This window comes from Trachemys scripta, chromosome 11 (genome assembly GCF_013100865.1).
Source record: "Trachemys scripta elegans isolate TJP31775 chromosome 11, CAS_Tse_1.0, whole genome shotgun sequence".
Classification (NCBI taxonomy): domain Eukaryota; kingdom Metazoa; phylum Chordata; order Testudines; family Emydidae; genus Trachemys; species Trachemys scripta.
The window spans coordinates 41,235,875-41,253,979 of record NC_048308.1 but is presented as its reverse complement, the minus strand read 5'-3'; positions in this window follow the sequence as shown (position 1 = coordinate 41,253,979).

The window sequence follows — 18,105 nt, the reverse complement described above, 5'->3', positions numbered from 1 at the left end:
GTAGGCTACAACTTTATCAAACTAAACACTAACCACCCTCTCACCCATAATCCCACTTGCCAGGCATTTTAAGTGGTTCCAGTGTGGGGGTTACAGGCCTCCTACCTCAGCCTACCCTTAGGACTCAGCTCGATCTTCTGAGTCCTACCACCTACCTTGCAAGAGGAACAGAGCGTACTTAAAAGAGGGATCCTTGGCCCATGAAGGCTACAAGGTCTTCCCATCTTCCATGATCCCACTGCCCATCAGTAAAAAAAAATCCTAGGTCTTTTACTTCTGGGAACCTATCCTTTTAGCCTTTAACTGCACTGAAAATCGGCTGCAAGTTGCAACTAACATCCTTATTGAGTACAATTACCAATGATTAAATCCTACTCCTATTTAAGCTTCCAGAATGCTGCACAGAAGGTGAAAAACTTCAGTCAGACTCGCTGCATCTGCAAAACACAGCTCCAAGATTATCAGTTTAGGGTGGGGCTCCTGGAACAGATCAAAAAAAGGCCTGAGGTAGGGTTTAAATGAATGAAAGGGGAGGGCGAGAGACCAATCAGCTCCCTTCCTCCCTAAACTAGCCAATAAGTGTCTAGAGAATCTGAAGGGGAGGGACACCCCTGTATCCCCTCAGTGTGTGTTCTCTTCTCTAGTTCAACTGGGGCTTTCCCAGTAGTGACCAGCGCCATCAAGTTCCCCACCTACATTCTGAGATCTGCAGAGCTGGTGAACTAATCTCATTGCCCATTTCACAAGTCATTCTTGGTGCTTTCCTTACCCATGTCTGAAAGGATGAGTAAGAGAAAACTGTAAGCTGAAACCCAGTACAGTAGACTTTCCTAGCACTTAGATGGGTTTGGAGGTTTCCCCATATAACATGGCATGGGGGCCTATATCAGCATTTTGCAATTAAGAAAATAGTTTCATTCAGGACTTTTAAAATTGTGCTTAAACTCACTGTGTATTGTGAGAGCTGTTAGAATGAGTAATTGCCATCCATTCTGAGTAACAGTTTGTTTGGGCTCTTTGGAAGAAAAAAATTCAGTGAATCTCTCACTCTTTCTTAATATATTTTGATAAATATCCAACAAAACTATATTATTTAAATATGTATTATTAAAACTATATTACAATCAATGTAAATTTTAATGACATAACTGATGTAATAAGGGACAACTTTTACAAAACTCTGCCCTTCTACAACTGTGGGTCAGCATTTGAACATCTGTACTTCAGAAACGTATGATCAGTACTCACCCTTCAGCAGCTCTCCAATTTGGTTTGGAGGCATTAGTCAGCCCCTTCAAGACATAAGTAAAGCCACGTTTTAGAGATCTGCAGTACAGATCTCAATGTATCATCTGGCCCTTTGTCTATTGAGAATAAGCCATACCACAAAATGAAGCAATAATTGGAATGAATTAGAAAATCTTCAAGGAAGCACTTTTTTGATTTCTAGAAAGTTTGGCAGGAATATTAATGAATACAATATGTATGATTTAGACATTTCTATTTGATGAGTATGAGAAACTGTTAGAGGCAACTTTGTGTTCCTTAATATCTTCAGGCCAAGTGAGTCAATGGGTACTTGCTTCTGGTTATAAACTGTTATATTAATGATAAAAGTCAAAGGAAACTATGGAGGTGGGGAAGGGTATGAGATTGGTGCTTTTGGAATATTGTGTTGTATATTGTTCATCACACACCAGTTTTGTAATTGAATTCCTATGGTAGCACCAAAATAACTCTGAAAATGTTTAGCTTATCTTATGATGAGTAGACACATCAGAACAATTATAGATTTATCTATTAATCCACTTGCTTCTCGGGCAAGGAGCAACAGGGTAGTTTTTATTCAGTTAGCTGTTGGTTGCAATGGAGAAAAAGCCAAGGATGGCAACAGCACCATAGCTTTGTTACTCACAAAAAAACAAATTAATGGGGCGTTCTAAGGAATGAAAATGCCATCAATAAAATTGTCTAGACTTCCATCTATTGGGCTATTTCTGCTCTTATGGAAATCAGTGAGAGATTTGCACGTGTAGGATATTTTCATCTAGTTCTAAAAACAACAAAATACTATTTTAGAAAATCCTAATTAAGGGACAAGTGTAGAAGTACTCATATTTGCTGAATATGTACTGGTCTCTCTGTGTTATATATTTTGGTGTGAAAGCATATATATAACATACATCTGATATTGCAAGGCTTGTGAACGTCACTAATTCCATTGAAATCTATGAGACTACTTGCATGAGTGAGGACTACACACACAACATTGGCTACTTTGTATCTCCAGCCTGCCTTTTGCCTGGCTTCTCTTCTTGTATCAGCAGCTGTGCAGGTGTCAGTAACTGTGGATGCAGTATTGTGCCTGCAGTCACTTATGGTTTATAATGGATGTCTCTAAGTGTATGTCTACACTGCAATTGGGGAGTGCAATTGCAGCCAGGTAGGCATACTTAAGATAGCTTTAATCTAGTGGTGAAGCCACAGCAGCAATGGCTGTACAAGCCCCCTGAGACTCTAGATACATACACAGGTGGCTAGTCTGTGCTGAAGTCCATGCTGCTGCAACTTCACTGCTATTAGTACCCACTTTAGCTAGATTAAAACTAGCCTGAGTATGTCTACATGAGCTGCAAAAACACCTCCCAATCCAGTTGCGTCATGCCCTCAGACATTTAACTATTATAGACGGATAGCTGGTGGATATAGCTAAACTAATGCTGATTTTTTAAAAAAGGCTCCAGAGGCAATCTTGGCAATTTCAGGCCAGTAAGACACACAAATCATTTGAACCTATACTAAAGAACAGAATTATTAGACACATAGATAAATATTATATGTTGGCTTTTGTAAAGGGAAATCATGCCTCACCAATCTATTCAAATTCTTTGAGGGTGTCAACGAACATGTGGACAAGGGTGATCCAGTGGCTGTAGAGTACTTGGACTTTCAGAAAGGTTTTGACAAGGGTCATAACCAATGGCTTTTAAGCAAAATAGGCAGTCATAGGATAAGAGGGAAGTTCCTCTCATGGATCAGTAACTGGTTAAAAGATAGGAAACAAAGGACAGGAATAAATGGTCTGTTTTTTAAAGTGGAAAAAGGAAATTAGGTAAGGAAAAACAGAATAGAGAATGGTAACAAAAATGATTAGGGGTATGGAATAGCTTCCATATGAGGAGAGATTAAAAATACTGGGACTGTTCATCTTAGAAAAGAGACAACTAAGGGAGGATATGATGGAGGTCTATAAAATCATGACTGGTGTGGAGAAAGTCAATAAGGAAGTGTTATTACCCCGTCATATAACACAAGAACGAAGAGTCACCCAAAGAAATGAATACCCAGTAGGTTAAAACAAACATAAGGAAGTACTTCACACAACGCACAGTCAGCCTGTGGAACTCGTTGCCAGGGAATGTTGTGAAAACCAAAAGTATAATTGAATTTAAAAAATAATTTGATTGGTTCATTGATGGATCAATCCTTCATGAACTTAAGTGGTCAGGGATGCAACCCCATGCTGTGGGAGTCCCTAAACCTCTAACTGCCAGAAGCTGGGACTGGACGACAGGGGATGGATCAATAGATCTCAATAGATTGCCCTGTTCTATTCAGTCCCTCGGAAGCATCTAGCAACGGTCACTGTTGGAAGACAGGATGCTGGGCTAGATGGATCATTGATCTGACACAGTATGGCCACTTTTATATTCCTATATTGATTAGTCAGACATCTACCTTGTGGATGCAGAAATGGAATCCAGGATTTATAAACCTAACTGATTCTGTACATATAGGGCCACATTTTTAAAGGGGCTTCAATGCAGCATCCAATATTGTTACTGCAGTTTGCACCCACAGCTAATTAGGAACACAGAACTGCAGGTGCAATCAGGTATTTAGATGTCTAAGTACTCTCATTTGTGCATATAACTCATGGTAGGCTCAAAAATGTGAGAGTAAATTTAGAGGCAATTAAATTTTTTTTTGCCAGTTAATCTACTTAGAAAATGCCAGTAAAAGAAACAATTATTAAAAAACAACAGAAGGCCAGATCCTTGTCTCAGTTACACTGGTGTAAATCCTGAGGAGCTCTGTTGCCTTTGGTGACGTTACATTATCTAATGATGGGACCTTTTATTTCTTACGCTTTGCGGTCCTTGAAGACCACCTACTGTATTCCACCTTTTCTGCTGCATGTAAGAAAATCCTCCTTGGATTTTCGGTGCGGGGAGTTAGCCTGCTATATAGAAAAACACTTTTCTGTGCTTTCCATCAAAATACCTATGCCACAGCCATACCGTTTTTACCTCTGTTCTCAATCAGTTTATTGAGCATGAGAACCAATTATTATAGTCTAATTGCTGATTAAACTTCATATCAACATGGTTTCTGTATATATTCTAATGCAGCTATCTCCTCTAAAGCTGCATTTGTTTGGTGTAGTCAGTGTGGGGTTAGTCATAATGCATTAAACTTATTATTTTTAGGCGGGAGGAGGAGGAGGCAAAATTATATCAGCAATATTTTTTATTTATGAATAAAAAAAGAACAGAGATATCCACGTATTTATCTCAATAAGCTGATTTAGCCTACTGGGTATATGCTATATATAGGGGGGAATTTATGAATGTGCATAGGTTCTTATGGTTATACCTGCTAATTCTGAACATTTTTCTAATTTCTGTGCTGATAAATTATGCCCATTTAATGGCCTCTTAAAACATGTGTTGTATGCTAATTAATGATATCTCACTATCGGCAGCCTTATATTGAGCTTCAGAATCTGGATAATGCCTCATAATTGAAATGTAAAATCTCATTAAGGCCTCCTGTTGCTGAATTAGGCCACAAATAAAAATATACTTTGGCCAGACCAGTGTGTGTATATACAGACAGAGAATGAAAGAATGGACAAATAGTGAGTAAGGTATGTGTATTTGAAGAAGAGATATTGAGGAAAGAGGTAACAAAAAGCTAAAAGAGCTATTAATTCTTAGTATAGTTGTGTATTTGAAAAAGGTGCAAATATTAACAAAAACATGGATGGGCGTCTGGGTGCTATTGTATTATAAATATTAAATAATAACAACATTTACCATACAGTAATGGATTTAATAGGATGTAATAACACTGTTTAACCTGAGAGGGAGCTCAGACCTTTTGTGCAGGTGTAACATTACTAAGCACAGCACATTATCATTGTGCAATGACATCCAGCAGGTTTCTTTGCTGGTCGTGGTTAATCAGTACACTTCTCACAAAAATCTCTGTGAAGAATAGTATTTACCATAATTGTTATTTACAGCATGTGGTGTGGAAAAGAGCAAAATGATAGTATTCCTAGGTTTCCCCCCAAAACCTTTATTGATGCTGCTGTCTGCTGGTTCTTTAATTTTATTTATTTATTTTATTTATTTATTCAATCAAACACTTGTGATTGCTTTTCAGCCTCTAAATTCCATGTAAGAAGAGTTGGTTTTGGCTGTGTTTGCCTATTATGCAGAAAAATTGAGATATCCAATTAAACCTACCTTTTTCACCTATAAACTCTTCTGGGTAGATGTATGCCTCCAAGTACTTCCTTTGCATTATTGCTGGCATATTTCACATTTGCTGTTCTGTTTATGTTAATGTGCAATTAAATATTTTAATTGGATATGGGACTAAGTCACATATTTCTTGGTCTATACTGCATCTGGAGACAAATTTAGACAAAGTTCATTGGTGTTTAGCTCTAGGGGTTTGGCTTGGCCCTCTATAGAGATCAGGGCTAGCTACAAAGTTTGGATCTGGATTTCACCAGAGTTTAAAAGTTCAGGGATGTCTGGATCTGGGGTTAAGGCCCACTTCTAATTTTAATTTTGCTTTGTCTGTGTGTTGCTAGTGTAAGAAATGTATTCCTGCTACTGCTGCATCTTGACCCCACTCTTCTACTCATTGCAGTCTAGTAGTGCTGGTGGTGTTTTGGCACGGGAATGTGTAATGCATCTAGTGCTATGTGTTGTGTAGTTTGATTGTCTTCTGCTTCTTACTTCGTACCTAGCCACCAGCTAGCTTTGGAGAAAGGAAGGCAGGTGTGTAAGTCCTTCTTGCTGGTATATATTCTCTCCATGGTCAAGACTCTTGTATTGCCTCCTCATGGCTCCAGCTGGAAACTGCGGCACCTTGTGGCTTCAGACGAAATATGCAAGGGACCTCAGAGCAGCATGGGCCCCAGAGGTGCAGTGTGTAGGCCCACTGGCTTGTGGATACACCCTGGCATTCACCTACCAGTTATGGGTAAAGAGTCCCAACTGTGGATTAAATGGCAAAGGTGGCTATCCTTTGGCACAAAGAAATACAACTTCTCAAAGTGGGAAATTAACCCCTAGCTAAGGGTTAAATAGCTTCATCCCTGCCAGTAGTTGCAGTTTTCTGTACCAGTTGGGCATTTGTCTGGCTGGGACAAGAGAATGGGATCGGCTGATGCACCAATCCCTCCCACTTAAATCCACTCAATGAGCAGGCAGTCAGTTTGTCTCAAAGACTCAAGTCTTGCAGTGATGGGGGAGTGGCAATAGGGACAGACAGAGGGAGTCCTCCAGTCACTGCCTGCATGGTGCCATCGGTGTGGTGGCTGCTCATTGTAGACACTGGAGCAGCTACGTCATTCGTATCCTGCCCATGCACCAGATCAGTCCTTTTCAGGGACAGTGCTGCTCTCCCCAATCCAAGGAAAAGTGAGAAAAGGATTCCTAAACAACACCTGCTCCATTTCTTCATTAGCGGCTGGTTGATCATCCAAAGGATGTGAAATATATAAAACGCCATCAGTATTGCCTCGTGGAATGTCCTGACGCTTCTGGACACTGACAAAGAAGCAAGAGGAGGATTGCCATCATCCCTTGAGAATTGAAGAGAGATGATATTGGCATTGCTGCTCTTGATGAAACTCACTTTGCCAATTAGTCTCAGCCTGTAAGCTGGCAGGGCTTTCCCTCCGCATCTGCATCTGAGGGACGCCACATCTCCTCGCAATTTGGGTCTGCTAAAGCCTTCCCAAGCAGGGAAAAAGGGGGGAATTAGAGGTTCTCAAGGGGCCTGTCCTTCAAGTGGTGCGGGCCACATAGTCTGGGCTTTGGCCTTAACCAGAGAAAGCGGTAGAAGTCTATCTGTCTAGCTGTTAAGCAGGGCAGGGTAGCAAACAGTCAAGGGTCTGGTCTGCAACCGGGCAGAGCAGCAGCAGTTTATTCACCTTAGCGTTAGGCAGGGTGGGGCAGCAAACAGCCAAGGCTCTGACATGCAATCAGGCAGAGCTGTCGTAGCTCACTCGCCAAGCCTTTACGCAGGATAGGGCAGCAACCAGTCAGGACTCTGGCTTGCAATCGGATAGAGCTGCAGGAGTCTATTCATCCCACCTTTAAGCAGGCCGAGGCAACAAGCAGTCAAGGATCTGGCCTGCAATCAGGCAGAGCTGTAGCCCCAGTCCAGTCTATGGGGCTCAGGTTTGGGGTGAGCGCCTGATGCAGTCTATGGGGCTCAAGTGTGGGGTAAACAGAGGAACACAGACCTCTTAGCCTATGGAGGGGGAGTACTGCCACCCCAGGGGTAGGGTGGCAGTGGGTACACGGGCCCACCCAACTCCACTGTGTCCCAACCCAGGGCCCTAACAGTGGTGGAGCAGTCCGTCACTGGGTCAGCGGAGATCCACCTGCAACACGCTGACCTGATTTCAGGCTCACTTTCCACCAGACTATTGCCTGGTTCTCCTGGGTTGCTTCCTTCTCTCCCCCTCGGGTGTACCTGGATCCAGGGGTCATCCTCAATCTCCCCGGGGTACACGACCAAGGATAGCAGTAGCAGTTCCTCCACATCAAGAGCGTCAGGGCTCCCTGGAAACTCACGCTGCTCCCTGGGGCAACAGCGGTTCTCCTTGGTGCTCCACTCCAGCAGCAGGGAAGAAGTGTCTATCTCCTCCAAAGGCTTCCTCTGAACTGAGCTGCTGGGCTGGCCTTTTACATTTCCCTTTCCTGCCCTGCCCCTCTGCTTCCGGCTTGCGGGGCATGGCCCTCCTGGCTCCACCCACCAGGCAGCTTGTGGTGTTTCCTCCGTGTCTGCGTCTGAGGGAGGCGTCCTAGCTGCACAGCCCAAAGAGGTTGGTGCTGGATATACCTTCTATTGGATCAATCTGTCTGCTTGGGCATCAGTCAGGTGTTGGTTTCGCCATTTGACCATCCACCTCACAAAGAAGTTGGATTCTCTACCAAACGGCATCAATGACAGGCTAATGGTTCTGTATATTGGCCTGTCTGGTGCTATGTTCTTTAGTGCATATATTTCTCTATGATAAACCCCGCAGAAACAAAAGAAAAATTCTACAAAGACCTAGAAAGTGCATTGGATCAACTCCACTGAATGACAAACTCATAATCCTTGAAGATTTTAACACCAGGATCAGCTGCAATCATACAGTCTGGAAGAACATCATCGGCCTTTATGGCATTGGCATTGAAAACTCCACTGTACTCTTCTTCTTACCACCTGTAAGATTGGATTGGTTGTTATCAATACTATATTACAGCAAGCGAACAAATTTAAAACAACATGGATGCATCCTTCTTCCCACCATTGGCATTTGATAGACTTTGTCATAGTGTGCCAGCATGATCGGAAGGATGTCAACTTGACCAGGGTGATGAGAGGTAATGGTCTGACCATAGACTGGTGTGGAGCAAAATGTAGCTAGCAATCTGTTCCAAGAAGTGTCACCACCAACCCAAAATCATAAAGAAACTTAAGTCTGGAAGCACAAGCTCTGGATAAACAGAAAGAATTGCAGCAAATGTTTTCAGGGGCTTTTCCATCATCAGACAGCCCTGTAATGGATGTTGATGCTGAGTGGAGCTGGCTTTGTGACTATAACCCTCAATTCTGCCACTGATGTGCTAAGTGCTAAGGAAACATCAAGATTGGTTCAATGAAAATGACCCCAAGATAATGCACATACTTGATTCACTGCATGCGGCACATAAAGCATGGTTATTTGGTAACACTTCAAAAGAAAGCTGCGTATCACAACTTTAAGCTGTTTGCCCATCTAAGCTGGGTATAATGAATGGTGGAAGCACACAGCAGAAAATATCCCAGAGGCAGCAGACCAGAAAGATCTTAAATGCTTATCAACTAAAAACAGTTTTTGGTCCTGTATTCCGTGGTAGCATTTCCATTCATAGCACAGATGGCAATATACTCCTCACAGGCAAGAAAGCCATCATAGATTGTTGGGCTGAGCACTTTAACAGTCTACTTGATGGTATACCACAGTTCCCAATACTGAAGAACTCACTAAACCACCAAGTGTTATTGAGATAGAAGCCACCATCACACAGTTGCCACAAGGAAAAGTACCTGGCTTAGATGGCATACTGCCAGAAGTCTGTAATCATGTTTTGAACGCTCATATGGCTCTTCAGTGTCATCTGGGATCAGGAGACCATGCCTCAAGATTTCAAGGATACCTCAATTGTCCAAATATACAAATGACTGAGCAGTGTGTGACAACTATTGTGGTATCTCGCTTCTTTCCATTGCTGGGAAGATTTTGGCAAGTGTCTTGCTCAATAGACTCTACACCATTATCCAGAGGCCATGTCTACACTACAAAATTATGTGAACCTAAGTTATATCAGCATACAGGTGCCGCAGTTATTACATTGCTTGTGCATGTGTACACTTTGCTCCTTGTGTTGGTGGTGTGCGTCCTCACCAGGAGCGCTTGTATTGATGCAAAATGAAGTGCACCCTGGGTAGGTATCCCAATTCGCTGCCATCCAGTATAGGGTATTTTGGGAAGTTTATGCAGTGCCCGATGGGTCCAAAACGATTTATGCAGGGGTGATTGGGAGCATGGGGTCAACTTCCTATAATGCAGTGTTCTCCATCCCATATTTTTATCTGCATTCCATAATATTTTGTGCTTTCTTTTCAAAATCCTCACAAGCCCTCATGTCTTTCATCGCTGTCTGCCATCTCTGTGCCTGCACAGAGAACCTCCATGAAAGTTTCATCAGTATTTCTACGGAGGAGTCACAGGACGTCCTGGGGTACTGAAACAAACTGCTCTGCTTGGCCCCCTCTCCTAACTCTAGAGCGGAATGAAAAGCAGACAGCAACTCTACCTCTCTTCGTGCTCCACTACTTACAGAATCATAGAACAGGAAGGGACCTTGAGAGGTCATCTAGTCCAGTCCCCTGCACTCGAGGCAGGACTAAGTATTATCTAGACCATCCCTGACAGGTGTTTGTCCAACCTGCTCTTAAAAATCCCCAATGATGGAGATTCCACAACCTCCCTAGGCAATTTATTCCAGTACTTAACCTTTCTGACAGTTAGAAAGTTTTTCCTAATGTTCAACCTAAACTGCCCTTGCTGCAGTTTAAGCCCATTGTTTCTTGTCCTATCTGCAAAGGTTAAGTAGAACAATTTTTCTCCCTCCTCCTTGTAACAACCTTTTATGTACTTGAAAACTGTTATCATGTCCCCTCTCAGTCTTGTCTTCTCCAGACTAAACAAACCCAATTTTTTCAATCTTCCCTCATAGTTCATGTTTTCTAGACCTTTCATCATTTTTGTTTCTCTTCTCTGGACTTTCTCCAATTTGTCCACATCTTTCCTGAAATGTGGTGCCCAGAACTGGACACAGTACTCCAGTTGAGGCTTAATCAGCGCAGAGTAGAGCGGGAGAATTCTAGCACAAGTAAAAAAAAGTCAATTAACAGATGTGTCCTGCTACTTTGGGAGTTCCATCCTTGTAATTTCAAAGCAAACTGCATACTTACCAGAGTTTCCTTCCCCTGCATCAGACTCGCCAGTGCTCAACTGTCAGGACTGGCTGCACTGTTGGGAATCTTGGCTCATGGCGCAGCTGGATCCCCATGTCATTTATCCCCCATACTCCTCCTCTTCCTCCCTGTTCATGGCAGGGGCCTGTGACTCGGTCTCCTCGGGTGTATCCACAGTGCTCTTGGGGATCGTGGTGGGGTCTCTGCTGTGGATGGCTTGCAGCTCTATGTAAAAGTGGCAGGTCCGTGGATCTCCACCAGATTAATTGTTGGCCTTCCTGGCCTTCTTGTGTGCCTGCTGCAGCTCCTTGGCTTTCACATGGCACTGCTGCTGGTCCCTATTCTAGCCCTTCTCCTGCATCCCCTGAACAATCTTCTCATAGATGTCCACGTTTCAGTGGCTGGATTGGAGTTGTGTCTGCTCAGCCTCTTCTCCCCACGGACCCAGTAGATCCAATACCTCCTGTGTACTCCAGGCAAGAGCATGTCTACAGCGTGTAGCCGGCATGGTCAGCTGGGCAGTTACACTCAACAACAGAGAGCTGCTAGTTGTGCTTATCAAGCCAGGCAACCAAGAAAAGGAATTTCAAAAATGTGCAGGGCTTTAAAGGGGAAGAGTGGCTTCCTGTCTGCTTGACCTCTGGGCAGCGGCGTTTACAACAGTGACCAGAGTGGTCAGTGTGAGGCATTGTGGGACAGCTCTTGGAGGCCAGTAACAGTCGACATAGGCAGTGTCTGCACTGTCACTGCATCAGCTTAACTACATTGACCATGACTTTACGCCACTGGAGGAGGTGATGGTGTTAAGTCGGTGTAGTGGAGCATTTATGTTAGTGGGAGCCTAATTTAAGTGAAAACATCCACAGACAGGTTGATGTAAGCTGCCTTGCATCAACCTAACTATATAGTGTAGACAAGGCCAGAAAGTTAATGTGGTTTTTCACAGAGGATGTGGAACAGCAGATATGATTTTTGCTATTCACCAAATACAGGAAAAGTGCCAGGAACAAAACCGTGACCTCCTACATGGTGTTTGTAGACTTGATGAATGTCTTGGATAGTTATTCAGGAGAGTCTCTGGCGGATATTGCACAAAATTGGGGGCCCACACAAATTCATCACCTTGTGTGCTCATTCCACGATGGTATGCTGGCTAGAGTGCCGGAAAATGGTATAAGTAGGTACTACAGATAGCCAGAAAATGCACACAAAGCCTCACGAACATTCAAACTCAGGATCCTATGCTTCATTAGATTCCAACACACCTAGCCAATCAAGGAGCAGTCTGCTAGTTCAGCAAAGAGAGAGAACTTTATATATAGTGCACAGATCCATCACATGCCAACAGAAGTCTGACACCCATTCCTGAATGCCCGAGCTATCTCACCACAGTGGTGTCCCACTAATATCTTACCAACCAGTTTATAATTCCGTGCAACATGATGAGAAATAACATACCAGAGCATGTTAATATACCCTTTGTGTTAATAATGTCTACTAAATTGGAGCTCAGTTCTGCAAATACTTTTTTCTATAGGACTACTTGGAGTAGTGAGTACTACTTCAGTTAGGGTACGTCTTCACTTACCGGAGGGTCCGGCGGCAGGCAATCGATGTTCTGGGATCGATTTATCGCGTCTGGTTAAGACGCGATAAATCGATCCCGGAAGTGCTTGCCGTCGACGCCGGTACTCCAGCTCGGCGAGAGGAGTACGCGGCATCGACGGGGGAGCCTCCCTGCCGCGTCTGGACCCGCGGTAAGTTCGGACTAAGGTACTTTGAATTCAGCTACGTTATTAACGTAGCTGAATTTGCGTACCTTAGTCTGAAGTGGGGGCTTAGTGGGGACCAGGCCTAAGGGTCAGACTGTCCCACCCTTACTTCTGTTAAATGGTTCCTTTAACGTGTAAATAGTCCCATTTAGCTGAATGACAGAGGTCCTCCTACTTAGCTTGAGTAAGAATGGCAGAATCTGGCTTCAGTAAAGTATGCAATTCGGAAATGCTGAAACCCTTCCCTGCAACAAATTCCTCATAATGTGTTAACTTTCCATTTAATAGTCAGAGATTATATTACCCTACAGAGAGAAAAGAAAACGGAACAGTGGGTCAGGAACTGACAATATATATCCCATCTTATATCATAATGCAAATGGGATCTTAACCAAATATCATTTATGGCAATGGATGGAAATGAAATGAGTACTAAAATATTAGTACAGTTCATCCACTATATAAATTAAAGGTATCTAATATTCATAAAGGTCATTTTTTCTAAGGAATTTCAAAAGGGGAAAAAGCTCTTGGACCTAAAATGGGGAGGAAAATGAGCTATATTATTACAAAGGCCCCTGATCCTGCCAACACTTACATAAATGAGTAACTTTGGCACATATTAGTAGTCCATTGACTTCAGTGGGACTCTTCACATGCATGGAGTCACTCATATGTTGGCAGGATCGCCTGGAGACCTGACCCTGAAAACACCTTAATCATGTGAGAACTCCTATTGACTTTAATGGGAGTGTAGCGGGGTGGTCACCTGCTCTGGCCCAGAAAGGGTTAAAGCCAGCCCTGGGAGAGGGCTGAGGCTAGGAAGGAAAGCCTGGGCTGATTGGGGAAGGTAGTAACAGCTGGGGCCACGCCCCAATCAGGCCCAGCTGGTCCCTATAAGAGACTGCGAGCCAGAAGCCCAAGCAGTCTCTCCTCTAGCTGTGGAGGGAGACAGGCCTGGCTGCTAGAAGGTTGAGAGGTACCTGGGAGTGAGGCAGGGCTGGGGAAAAGCCAGAGGAGCTCCAGGCTGGCAACTCCCCAGGCTGTAGGGCCTGGTTCTAGGCCCATAGAGGTACTGAGGGTGGAAGAAGGCAGCAAATCCCCCTTGCCAGTGATGAGTGGCATACACTGCAGTCTGCCCCAGGGAACTGGGGCTAGTTGGTGACTGGCAGTAGCCTTACACTGAGGCAAAGTGGGGATAGGGGGTGGGGGTTCCCCTGGGTGGGGAAACCCTGAGGCTGAGGGGTTATTGCCAGAGGGGCAGCACCCCAGAGAAAGGGGCACCGGGGTCCCGAAGGGACAGGGGGCCAGCGGTAAGGTGGCTCACCAGCCTGCAGAGGGCGCTCCTGGGTTGATGAGCTAATTCCCAGAAGAGACCAGCAGGAGGCACTGCAGGGGTGAGTCCACACTCCCTTACAGGGAGCATGTGAGTAAATGTTTGCCAGATTGTTTCCTAAATATCAGTGTACAATACAACTTATTAGGCAGTTGCATGAGGCTTTGCATAAAGATCCTGATCCTGCAGTCTTGTTGAGATCAATAGGACAAATCATGCAAGTTAAGTTGAGGGTGCTTATGGAGAGGAAATCTCCTGATCTATAGAGATCCATCCTTGATTACTCCATCAGGGGGTGGGGATTGCTTCCTCTCCTCCTCATAGATTAGATGTTGACCTTACTCTCTCATTGCATCGGTCTCCTGGGATCTGTGGAAGCTCATTGCCATCTGCATTCTGGCTCTGTGCCTCAAGACATTCCCCCTCCTACTCCCTGGCAGAAAGGCTCCAGTGGATCTGGGTATTATGGCTTCTGCAGCCAGTGACTGCCCTGGCTTTCCCCAGTTTAAGGGGGACTTCCCACCATTGAGGGGACCCAGCAAAAGGATAATCCAGCATGGGGCTGCATTATCTTTCTGTTTGTTCTCCACAGGGCTGCTGCTGGTGGTGGGGTAGAGGATATGATGTCTGTCTTCCCTAGCCTGCCCACTTTCCATTGCTCACTCCCCACATGGATCCTCAGCCATGCTGGGGTCTAAGGGAATGGTGCCAGGGAGGTGTCTGGGAACCCATTCTATGAAGGAGGGATGTGATCTGCACATGGAGGGTCCCTCCATGCACAGTTCAGGGGGATGTTAATATTTAAATATAATTATTCAGTTTGGTTGGAATGCACCGACCGTGCTCTAAGTCCATGCTCTAAACAATAGTTTCACTAAAGATAGTTACAAAATGGCTCATTGTCACTAAAGGCTCCCCTGACCACCTGCCTAGAGATCCCTGCTTAACACACAGCCCTGCCCCACCAGAAAAACCTGGGGAAAAACCTTTCAGCATTGCCCATAGCACGACTCACATCCTGACTCTTGCAGATCACGGTGGGAAGTAATTTATTGGGAGACTTCTTATATAATAATAAACAAAGAATTATGGCATATGTTGTATTTATATAATGCATTTAATCTCAAACATGACAAACTATTGGCATGGTTATGGTTTTCTTGCACAATTAAAACATTGGCTGAAATCAATGGGAATTTTGAATGCATTAGAAATGTGGGGCTAGGTAGTATATATGTACAGGACCAGAGTCTGAACAGAGGGCCAGAATCTGATCTGATTTACACCAATTTAAATGCAGAGCAACTCCACTGATGTTTCTGAAATTGCTCTGGCTTTACACTGGTGTAACTGAGATCAGAATCACACTCCAAGGAGTCACTTCAGCAATGAAATACAACCACATCTGTGGTGGAAGGTAGGAGTTATTCAACACACAGTATCAAGAGCTATGTGAAAGTCAGCAGTTTCTCTTAATAGAGTTCATTTGAATATTTGTCTCGGGTCTAATATACCCTCATCCATGGGCTCCACAAAAATGGCTGTTGCATAAAAGCCACAGCCTGGCCTGAAGTGTTGATACCACTGATGTCTATTGTTTAGAAAATCAAATTGCCCTCTTAAAATTTCCAAGTGGCCAAACAGGATTTATTTTTCATCATAATTTATTTAAGCAAAAACCAGCCACCCCTTCCAACCCCCACACTTTGAGCTGAGACTTTGTACTCCAAGTTTCATCCCATATCAATTTTTTAGGGCCTACTCGAAAACCTTTGCAAACAGGACTTTATAGTAGGGTGACCAGAAGAGCATGTGTGAAAAATCGGGACAGGGGGTGGGGGGTAATAGGAGCCTATATAAGAAAAAGACCCAAAAATCAGGACTGTCCCTATAAAATCGGGACATCTGGTCACCCTACTATATAGTGACAATGCTAACACCTCGAGCTATTCTGCATTACTGTAACTTTAAACACGAATGATAGTTCTAATCTAGGCCTAAACTTAGGAACATTAAGGATTTGTAAGCTTGCAGAAAAAGGAAAGCATTTTTTCATATAGTCAGTGTCCCTGTTCTCAGAGAAAGACAGATTTTGCAAATGTCCATCCCTACCTTCCTGCATTTGTTTTAAATGATTGTCTTCCTACAGAGATAAATGAAAGTACTTCTAGGAATGGCATTATAGTGGTCTACCTGGCACTCTGACATCAATCCGGTAGGTACAACCATCCGGAGGAGATACAGGATTGATAGCAAAATGCAGGAGTTCAATGTGGCTGGCAGTACTAGTCCATCTTTAGTGAAGGCACTATTAATAGCCAGGTAAAAGCATTTGTGTATTAGAAGATTCCAGTTACAGTTATACGGTGTCAGGAAGATGTCAGTGTTCTATCTTGCCTTGGTAATAATGATTGCTAATATAGTACTTACAGGATAATAGATGGGGAAGGATGATTACAAAATTATAAATCAATCAAAGTTTTTGTGATACATTTAGATATTTTTGAGGCTTATTAAATCATCAAAGCCCCAAGATTGATTTTTTACTTCAGTAATCAATCCTCCTCTTCATTTTTTTAAATATGCAGACAAGAGTTAACTTTTAAAAAAGATAAATATTGAGAAAAACGTTATGACACGAGAAGGATGATTTACTACATTCTGATGGCAGAGCTGAAAGAATGTGTCAGGATTCAAAGGTTGATTCATAAGAAAGAGTTTGTTTTACACAGAAATAACTCCTCTGTATCTTCATCAAATGATATTCAACAGGAATTCATCTGCACAAATGCTTATAATCCAAAAGACAATCTGATAACCACGTGCTCATAGGATAACAAATTCAGTTTTGTGTTAGTGTAGGAATACTTGCTGCATTATTTGTAATGAGCATTTAGAAGCTATAGCAGTACACAGGCAGCTGTCACATCTAAGGCTTTGCAAATACTTACATATTCATTATGATTTCTAAGATGATGGATGACAGATGAACCCCTGAAAAGGGTTCAGATTTTCTAATCAGGTAGGTCACTAAAGGTCAGAGGCCAAACTAGGACACACCTTTAAGGGTGAGAAAATAGTTCAGTGTCCTTGTGTATTAAACTATTGGCCTTTATCTTTCTAGGGAGTTATACTGTACTCTTCACTGTAATATCTGGCCCTTCCAGCAAGGGTGTGACAATTTGTAACAATTGGCATGATGGCTTTTGACAAAAGTTTTGTGATGTGGGCACATGCAAACTAGGAAGTGGACTCACCAACACCAACCACATCCCACACAGTTTGTGCAGCATATTGCATAACAGCATATAGGGTTTTTTTTGGGTACATATTGTATTCTAAAAGCAAGTTCTTACCTTATTTACAAGATACAATTTGGTATGCACCACCAGCAGGTGTTTTCCAATAAGTCAGGTTGGACTGACAACGTAATCCATGAGATCAACGTTACAGGTCCAGCGCCAGTGCCCAGCAGAGCCTGTAGAACAACAGGTAACATGAGTGGGCAAGTTCAGGCTTAAATAAATAGAATTAGCTGTAATTACAGAGTCCATTTGCCATGAGCATCCCTGGTTGGTATTGTCCCCAAAAAGGCTGGTCCTATAAGATTCTGTATTGGCTACAGAAAACTTAACACTGTCACTATACCTGCTCCTTACCCTATGCCCAGGTCTGATGGCATGCTGGACACATTCCTGATCTCTTTAGGTCTTACCAAGAGATACTGTTAAATCCTTTTAGATGAGGCACAGAAAAAAAATCTGCCTTCATAGCTGATTCGGGTCTTTATGAATTCAAAATGTTACTGTTTGGATGAATCAGTGCAGGACCAAGTATCAGAGGGGTAGCCGTGTTAGTCTGAATCTGTAAAAAGCAACAGAGGGTCCTGTGGCACCTTTAAGACTAACAGAAGTATTGGGAGCATAAGCTTTCGTGGGTAAGAACCTCACTTCCCACGAAAGCTTATGCTCCCAATACTTCTGTTAGTCTTAAAGGTGCCACAGGACCCTCTGTTGCTCAGTGCAGGACCAACATTTCAGATAATGTTAATCAGGTGTTACATGGACTACAAGACTTTGCTCGTACTTACATAGATGATATTACCATTTTTAGCAGTGCTTGGCAAGATTGCAAAAAATGTGAATATTGCGTTGCAAAGATTCAAAGATCCAG